The sequence below is a fragment of the Dreissena polymorpha genome, chromosome 2, assembly GCF_020536995.1.
Source record: "Dreissena polymorpha isolate Duluth1 chromosome 2, UMN_Dpol_1.0, whole genome shotgun sequence".
Taxonomy (NCBI): domain Eukaryota; kingdom Metazoa; phylum Mollusca; class Bivalvia; order Myida; family Dreissenidae; genus Dreissena; species Dreissena polymorpha.
The window spans coordinates 84,688,358-84,697,207 of record NC_068356.1 but is presented as its reverse complement, the minus strand read 5'-3'; the positions used below and the strand labels follow the sequence as shown (position 1 = coordinate 84,697,207).

General features: G+C 57.1%; 1 protein-coding gene and 1 long non-coding RNA gene across 3 annotated transcripts in view; one reads left to right on the top strand and one right to left on the bottom strand.

Moving 5' to 3' along the window:
* LOC127867884 (insulinoma-associated protein 1a-like) overlaps positions 1 to 8,850 on the bottom strand; it is a 499,447-nt gene that overhangs the window by 349,126 nt on the left and 141,471 nt on the right. The gene's annotated exons all lie outside the window — the stretch shown is intronic.
* LOC127867899 (uncharacterized) overlaps positions 1 to 8,850 on the top strand; it is a 110,105-nt gene that overhangs the window by 90,005 nt on the left and 11,250 nt on the right. The window lies entirely within an intron of this gene.

Sequence of the window (8,850 nt, the reverse complement as noted above, 5' to 3'; positions counted from 1 at the left end):
GGTGGCGTCTCAGTGCCACCGCTTCCGGTGAAAGTGTCGCCGAAGGTACGCTAACTGGCCCGTATTGGCCCCGTTACCCCATAATAGGAGCCTGAAGTCGCGATTATCTCTCGGAGTAGGTGACCCAGAGCGACGAAACTTGGCAGACTTGTTTGGCCCGATGGGCCACGCATGCCAAAAGTGCAATGTGGCGTCTCAGTGCCACCGCTTCCGGTGAAAGTGTCGCCGAAGGTACGCTAACTGGCCCGTATTGGCCCCGTTACCCCATAATAGGAGCCTGAAGTCGCGATTATCTCTCGGAGTAGGTGACCCAGAGCGACGAAACTTGGCAGACTTGTTTGGCCCGATGGGCCACGCATGCCAAAAGTGCAATGTGGCGTCTCAGTGCCACCGCTTCCGGTGAAAGTGTCGCCGAAGGTACGCTAACTGGCCCGTATTGGCCCCGTTACCCCATAATAGGAGCCTGAAGTCGCGATTATCTCTCGGAGTAGGTGACCCAGAGCGACGAAACTTGGCAGACTTGTTTGGCCCGATGGGCCACGCATGCCAAAAGTGCAATGTGGCGTCTCAGTGCCACCGCTTCCGGTGAAAGTGTCGCCGAAGGTACGCTAACTGGCCCGTATTGGCCCCGTTACCCCATAATAGGAGCCTGAAGTCGCGATTATCTCTCGGAGTAGGTGACCCCAAGCGACGACGAAACTTGGCAGACTTGTTTGGCCCGATGGGCCACGCATGCCAAAAGTGCAATGTGGCGTCTCAGTGCCACCGCTTCGGTGGTGAAAGTGTCGCCGAAGGTACGCTAACTGGCCCGTATTGGCCCCGTTACCCCATAATAGGAGCCTGAAGTCGCGATTATCTCTCGGAGTAGGTGACCCAGAGCGACGAAACTTGGCAGACTTGTTTGGCCCGATGGGCCACGCATGCCAAAAGTGCAATGTGGCGTCTCAGTGCCACCGCTTCCGGTGAAAGTGTCGCCGAAGGTACGCTAACTGGCCCGTATTGGCCCCGTTACCCCATAATAGGAGCCTGAAGTCGCGATTATCTCTCGGAGTAGGTGACCCAGAGCGACGAAACTTGGCAGACTTGTTTGGCCCGATGGGCCACGCATGCCAAAAGTGCAATGTGGCGTCTCAGTGCCACCGCTTCCGGTGAAAGTGTCGCCGAAGGTACGCTAACTGGCCCGTATTGGCCCCGTTACCCCATAATAGGAGCCTGAAGTCGCGATTATCTCTCGGAGTAGGTGACCCAGAGCGACGAAACTTGGCAGACTTGTTTGGCCCGATGGGCCACGCATGCCAAAAGTGCAATGTGGCGTCTCAGTGCCACCGCTTCCGGTGAAAGTGTCGCCGAAGGTACGCTAACTGGCCCGTATTGGCCCCGTTACCCCATAATAGGAGCCTGAAGTCGCGATTATCTCTCGGAGTAGGTGACCCAGAGCGACGAAACTTGGCAGACTTGTTTGGCCCGATGGGCCACGCATGCCAAAAGTGCAATGTGGCGTCTCAGTGCCACCGCTTCCGGTGAAAGTGTCGCCGAAGGTACGCTAACTGGCCCGTATTGGCCCCGTTACCCCATAATAGGAGCCTGAAGTCGCGATTATCTCTCGGAGTAGGTGACCCAGAGCGACGAAACTTGGCAGACTTGTTTGGCCCGATGGGCCACGCATGCCAAAAGTGCAATGTGGCGTCTCAGTGCCACCGCTTCCGGTGAAAGTGTCGCCGAAGGTACGCTAACTGGCCCGTATTGGCCCCGTTACCCCATAATAGGAGCCTGAAGTCGCGATTATCTCTCGGAGTAGGTGACCCAGAGCGACGAAACTTGGCAGACTTGTTTGGCCCGATGGGCCACGCATGCCAAAAGTGCAATGTGGCGTCTCAGTGCCACCGCTTCCGGTGAAAGTGTCGCCGAAGGTACGCTAACTGGCCCGTATTGGCCCCGTTACCCCATAATAGGAGCCTGAAGTCGCGATTATCTCTCGGAGTAGGTGACCCAGAGCGACGAAACTTGGCAGACTTGTTTGGCCCGATGGGCCACGCATGCCAAAAGTGCAATGTGGCGTCTCAGTGCCACCGCTTCCGGTGAAAGTGTCGCCGAAGGTACGCTAACTGGCCCGTATTGGCCCCGTTACCCCATAATAGGAGCCTGAAGTCGCGATTATCTCTCGGAGTAGGTGACCCAGAGCGACGAAACTTGGCAGACTTGTTTGGCCCGATGGGCCACGCATGCCAAAAGTGCAATGTGGCGTCTCAGTGCCACCGCTTCCGGTGAAAGTGTCGCCGAAGGTACGCTAACTGGCCCGTATTGGCCCCGTTACCCCATAATAGGAGCCTGAAGTCGCGATTATCTCTCGGAGTAGGTGACCCAGAGCGACGAAACTTGGCAGACTTGTTTGGCCCGATGGGCCACGCATGCCAAAAGTGCAATGTGGCGTCTCAGTGCCACCGCTTCCGGTGAAAGTGTCGCCGAAGGTACGCTAACTGGCCCGTATTGGCCCCGTTACCCCATAATAGGAGCCTGAAGTCGCGATTATCTCTCGGAGTAGGTGACCCAGAGCGACGAAACTTGGCAGACTTGTTTGGCCCGATGGGCCACGCATGCCAAAAGTGCAATGTGGCGTCTCAGTGCCACCGCTTCCGGTGAAAGTGTCGCCGAAGGTACGCTAACTGGCCCGTATTGGCCCCGTTACCCCATAATAGGAGCCTGAAGTCGCGATTATCTCTCGGAGTAGGTGACCCAGAGCGACGAAACTTGGCAGACTTGTTTGGCCCGATGGGCCACGCATGCCAAAAGTGCAATGTGGCGTCTCAGTGCCACCGCTTCCGGTGAAAGTGTCGCCGAAGGTACGCTAACTGGCCCGTATTGGCCCCGTTACCCCATAATAGGAGCCTGAAGTCGCGATTATCTCTCGGAGTAGGTGACCCAGAGCGACGAAACTTGGCAGACTTGTTTGGCCCGATGGGCCACGCATGCCAAAAGTGCAATGTGGCGTCTCAGTGCCACCGCTTCCGGTGAAAGTGTCGCCGAAGGTACGCTAACTGGCCCGTATTGGCCCCGTTACCCCATAATAGGAGCCTGAAGTCGCGATTATCTCTCGGAGTAGGTGACCCAGAGCGACGAAACTTGGCAGACTTGTTTGGCCCGATGGGCCACGCATGCCAAAAGTGCAATGTGGCGTCTCAGTGCCACCGCTTCCGGTGAAAGTGTCGCCGAAGGTACGCTAACTGGCCCGTATTGGCCCCGTTACCCCATAATAGGAGCCTGAAGTCGCGATTATCTCTCGGAGTAGGTGACCCAGAGCGACGAAACTTGGCAGACTTGTTTGGCCCGATGGGCCACGCATGCCAAAAGTGCAATGTGGCGTCTCAGTGCCACCGCTTCCGGTGAAAGTGTCGCCGAAGGTACGCTAACTGGCCCGTATTGGCCCCGTTACCCCATAATAGGAGCCTGAAGTCGCGATTATCTCTCGGAGTAGGTGACCCAGAGCGACGAAACTTGGCAGACTTGTTTGGCCCGATGGGCCACGCATGCCAAAAGTGCAATGTGGCGTCTCAGTGCCACCGCTTCCGGTGAAAGTGTCGCCGAAGGTACGCTAACTGGCCCGTATTGGCCCCGTTACCCCATAATAGGAGCCTGAAGTCGCGATTATCTCTCGGAGTAGGTGACCCACTAGCGACGAAACTTGGCAGACTTGTTCGGCCCGATGGGCCACGCATGCCAAAAGTGCAATGCGGCGTCTCAGTGTCACCGCTTCCTGGTGAAAGTGTCGCCGGAAGGTACGCTAACTGGCACGTATTGGCCCCGTTACCCCATAATAGGAGCCTGAAGTCGCGATTATCTCTCGGAGTAGGTGACCCAGAGCGACGAAACTTGGCAGACTTGTTTGGCCCGATGGGCCACGCATGCCAAAAGTGCAATGTGGCGTCTCAGTGCCACCGCTTCCGGTGAAAGTGTCGCCGAAGGTACGCTAACTGGCCCGTATTGGCCCCGTTACCCCATAATAGGAGCCTGAAGTCGCGATTATCTCTCGGAGTAGGTGACCCAGAGCGACGAAACTTGGCAGACTTGTTTGGCCCGATGGGCCACGCATGCCAAAAGTGCAATGTGGCGTCTCAGTGCCACCGCTTCCGGTGAAAGTGTCGCCGAAGGTACGCTAACTGGCCCGTATTGGCCCCGTTACCCCATAATAGGAGCCTGAAGTCGCGATTATCTCTCGGAGTAGGTGACCCAGAGCGACGAAACTTGGCAGACTTGTTTGGCCCGATGGGCCACGCATGCCAAAAGTGCAATGTGGCGTCTCAGTGCCAACGCTTCCGGTGAAAGTGTCGCCGAAGGTACGCTAACGGCACGTATTGGCCCGTTACCCCATAATAGGAGCCTGAAGTCGCGATATCTCTCGGAGTAGGTGACCCACAGCGACGGAACTTGGCAGACTTGTTCGGCCCCGATGGGCCACGCATGCAAAAGTGCAATGCGGCGTCTCAGTGTCACCGCTTCCGGGTGAAGTGTCGCCGAGAAGGTACGCTAACTGGCACGTATGGGCCCCCGTTACCCATAATAGGAGCCTGAAGTCGCGATTATCTCTCGGAGTAGGTGACCCACCGCGGACCCGAAACTTGGCAGACTTGTTCGGCCCGATGGGCCACGCATGCCAAAAAGTGCAATGCCGGCGTCTCAGTGTTACCGCTTCCGGTGAAAGTGTCGCCGAAGGTACGCTAACTGGCACGTATGGCCCCGTTACCCCATAATAGGAGCCTGAAGTCGCGATTATCTCTCGGAGTAGGTGACCCACAGCGACGAAACTGGCAGACTTGTTCGGCCCGATGGGCCACGCATGCCAAAAGTGCAATGCGGCGTCTCAGTGTCACCGCTTCGGTGAAAGTGTCGCCCGAAGAAGTACGCTAACTCGCACCGTATTGGCCCCGTTACCCCATAATTGTAGCCTGAAGTCGCGATATCTCTCGGAGTAGGTGACCCACAGCGACGAAACTGGCAGACTTGTTCGGCCCGATGGGCCACGCATGCCAAAAGTGCAATGCGGCGTCTCAGTGTCACCGCTTCCGGTGTGAAAGTGTCGCCGAAGGTACGCTAACTGGCACGTATTGGCCCCGTTACCCCATAATAGGAGCCTGAAGTCGCGATTATCTCTCGGAGTAGGTGACCCACAGCGACGAAAACTTGGCAGCAGACTTGTTCGGCACCGATGGGCCACGCATGCCAAAAGTGCAATGCGGCGTCTCAGTGTCACCGCTTCGGTGAAAGTGTCGCCGAAGGTACGCTAACTGGCACGTATTGGCCCCGTTACCCCATAATAGGAGCCTGAAGTCGCGATTATCTCTCGGAGTAGGTGACCCACAGCGACGAAACTTGGCAGACTTGTTCGGCCCGATGGGCCACGCATGCCAAAAGTGCAATGCGGCGTCTCAGTGTCACCGCTTCCGGTGAAAGTGTCGCCGAAGGTACGCTAACTGGCACGTATTGGCCCCGTTACCCCCATAATAGGAGCCTGAAGTCGCGATTATCTCTCGGAGTAGGTGACCCATAGCGACGAAACTTGGCAGACTTGTTTCTGCCCGATGGGCCACGCATGCCAAAAGTGCAATGCGGCGTCTCAGTGTCACCGCTTCCGGTGAAAGTGTCGCCGAAGGTACGCTAACTGGCACGTATTGGCCCCGTTACCCCATAATAGGAGCCTGAAGTCGCGATTATCTCTCGGAGTAGGTGACCCACAGCGACGAAACTTGGCAGACTTGTTCGGCCCGATGGGCCACGCATGCTCAAAAGTGCAATGCGGCGTCTCAGTGTCACCGCTTCCGGTGAAGTGTCGCCGAAGGTACGCTAACTGGCACGTATTGGCCCCGTTACCCCATAATAGGAGCCTGAAGTCGCGATTATCTCTCGGAGTAGGTGACCCACAGCGACGAACTTGGCAGACTTGTTCGGCCCGATGGGCCACGCATGCCAAAAGTGCAATGCGGCGTCTCAGTGTCACCGCTTCCGGTGAAAGTGTCGCCGAAGGTACGCTAACTGGCACGTATTGGCCCCGTTTACCCCATAATAGGAGCCTGAAGTCGCGATTATCTCTCGGAGTAGGTGACCCACAGCGACGAAACTTGGCAGACTTGTTCGGCCCGATGGGCCACGCATGCCAAAAGTGCAATGCGGCGTCTCAGTGTCACCGCTTCCGGTGAAAGTGTCGCCGAAGGTACGCTAACTGGCACGTATTGGCCCCGTTACCCCCATAATAGGAGCCCTGAAGTCGCGATTATCTCTCGGAGTAGGTGACCCACAGCGACGAATCTTGGCAGACTTGTTCGGCCCGATGGGCCACGCATGCCAAAAGTGCAATGCGGCGTCTCAGTGTCACCGCTTCCGGTGAAAGTGTCGCCGAAGGTACGCTAACTGGCACGTATTGGCCCCGTTACCCCATAATAGGAGCCTGAAGTCGCGATTATCTCTCGGAGTAGGTGACCCACAGCGACGAAACTTGGCAGACTTGTTCGGCCCGATGGGCCACGCATGCCAAAAGTGCAATGCGGCGTCTCAGTGTCACCGCTTTCCGGTGAAAGTGTCGCCGAAGGTACGCTAACTGGCACGTATTGGCCCCGTTACCCCATAATAGGAGCCTGAAGTCGCGATTATCTCTCGGAGTAGGTGACCCACAGCGACGAAACTTGGCAGACTTGTTCGGCCCGATGGGCCACGCATGCCAAAAGTGCAATGCGGCGTCTCAGTGTCACCGCTTCCGGTGAAAGTGTCGCCGAAGGTACGCTAACTGGCACGTATTGGCCCCGTTACCCCCATAATAGGAGCCTGAAGTGCGCGATTATCTCTCGGAGTAGGTGACCCACAGCGACGAAACTTGGCAGACTTGTTCGGCCCGATGGGCCACGCATGCCAAAAGTGCAATGCGGCGTCTCAGTGTCACCGCTTCCGGTGAAAGTGTCGCCGAAGGTACGCTAACTGGCACGTATTGGCCCCGTTACCCACCTAATAGGAGCCTGAAGTCGCGATTATCTCTCGGAGTAGGTGACCCACAGCGACGAAACTTGGCAGACTTGTTCGGCCCGATGGGCCACGCATGCCAAAAGTGCAATGCGGGCGTCTCAGTGTCACCGCTTCCGGTGAAAGTGTCGCCGAAGGTACGCTAACTGGCACGTATTGGCCCCGTTACCCCCCATAATAGGAGCCTGAAGTCGCGATTATCTCTCGGAGTAGGTGACCCACAGCGACGAAACTTGGCAGACTTGTTCGGCCCGATGGGCCACGCATGCCAAAAGTGCAATGCGGCGTCTCAGTGTCACCGCTTCCGGTGAAAGTGTCGCCGAAGGTACGCTAACTGGCACGTATTGGCCCCGTTACCCCATAATAGGAGCCTGAAGGCGCGATTATCTCTCGGAGTAGGTGACCCACAGCGACGAAAACTTGGCAGACTGTTCGGCCCGATGGGCCACGCATGCCAAAAGTGCAATGCGGCGTCTCAGTGTCACCGCTTCCGGTGAAAGTGTCGCCGAAGGTACGCTAACTGGCACGTATTGGCCCCGTTACCCCATAATAGGAGCCTGAAGTCGCGATTATCTCTCGGAGTAGGTGACCCACAGCGACGAAACTTGGCAGACTTGTTGCGGCCCGATGGGCCACGCATGCCAAAAGTGCAATGCTGCGTCCTCAGTGTCACCGCTTCCGGTGAAAGTGTCGCCGAAGGTACGCTAACTGGCACGTATTGGCCCCGTTACCCCATAATAGGAGCCTGAAGTCGCGATTATCTCTCGGAGTAGGTGAACCACAGCGACGAAACTTGGCAGACTTGTTCGGCCCGATGGGCCACGCATGCCAAAAGTGCAATGCGGCGTCTCAGTGTCACCGCTTCCGGTGAAAGTGTCGCCGAAGGTACGCTAACTGGCACGTATTGGCCCCCGTTACCCCCATAATAGGAGCCTGAAGTCGCGATTATCTCTCGGAGTAGGTGACCCACAGCGACGAAACTTGGCAGACTTGTTCGGCCCGATGGGCCACGCATGCCAAAAGTGCAATGCGGCGTCTCAGTGTCACCGCTTCCGGTGAAAGTGTCGCCGAAGGTACGCTAACTGGCACGTATTGGCCCCGTTACCCCATAATAGGAGCCTGAAGTCGCGATTATCTCTCGGAGTAGGTGACCCACAGCGACGAAACTTGGCAGACTTGTTCGGCCCGATGGGCCACGCAGTGCCAAAAGTGCAATGCGGCGTCTCAGTGTCACCGCTTCCGGTGAAGTGTCGCCGAAGGTACGCTAACTGGCACGTATTGGCCCCGTTACCCCATAATAGGACGCCTGAAGTCGCGATTATCTCTCGGAGTAGGTGACCCACAGCGACGAAACTTGGCAGACGTGTTCGGCCCGATGGGCCACGCATGCCAAAAGTGCAATGCGGCGTCTCAGTGTCACCGCTTCCGGTGAAAGTGTCGCCGAAGGTACGCTAACTGGCACGTATTGGCCCCTTACCCCATAATAGGAGCCTGAAGTCGCGATTATCTCTCGGAGTAGGTGACCCACAGCGACGAAACTTGGCAGACTTGTTCGGCCCGATGGGCCACGCATGCCAAAAGTGCAATGCGGCGTCTCAGTGTCACCGCTTCCGGTGAAAGTGTCGCCCGAAGGTACGCTAACTGGCACGTATTGGCCCCGTTACCCCATAATAGGAGCCTGAAGTCGCGATTATCTCTCGGAGTAGGTGACCCACAGCGACGAAACTTGGCAGACTTGTTCGGCCCGATGGGCCACGCATGCCAAAAGTGCAATGCGGCGTCTCAGTGTCACCGCTTCCGGTGAAAGTGTCGCCGAAGGTACGCTAACTGGCACGTATTGGCCCCGTT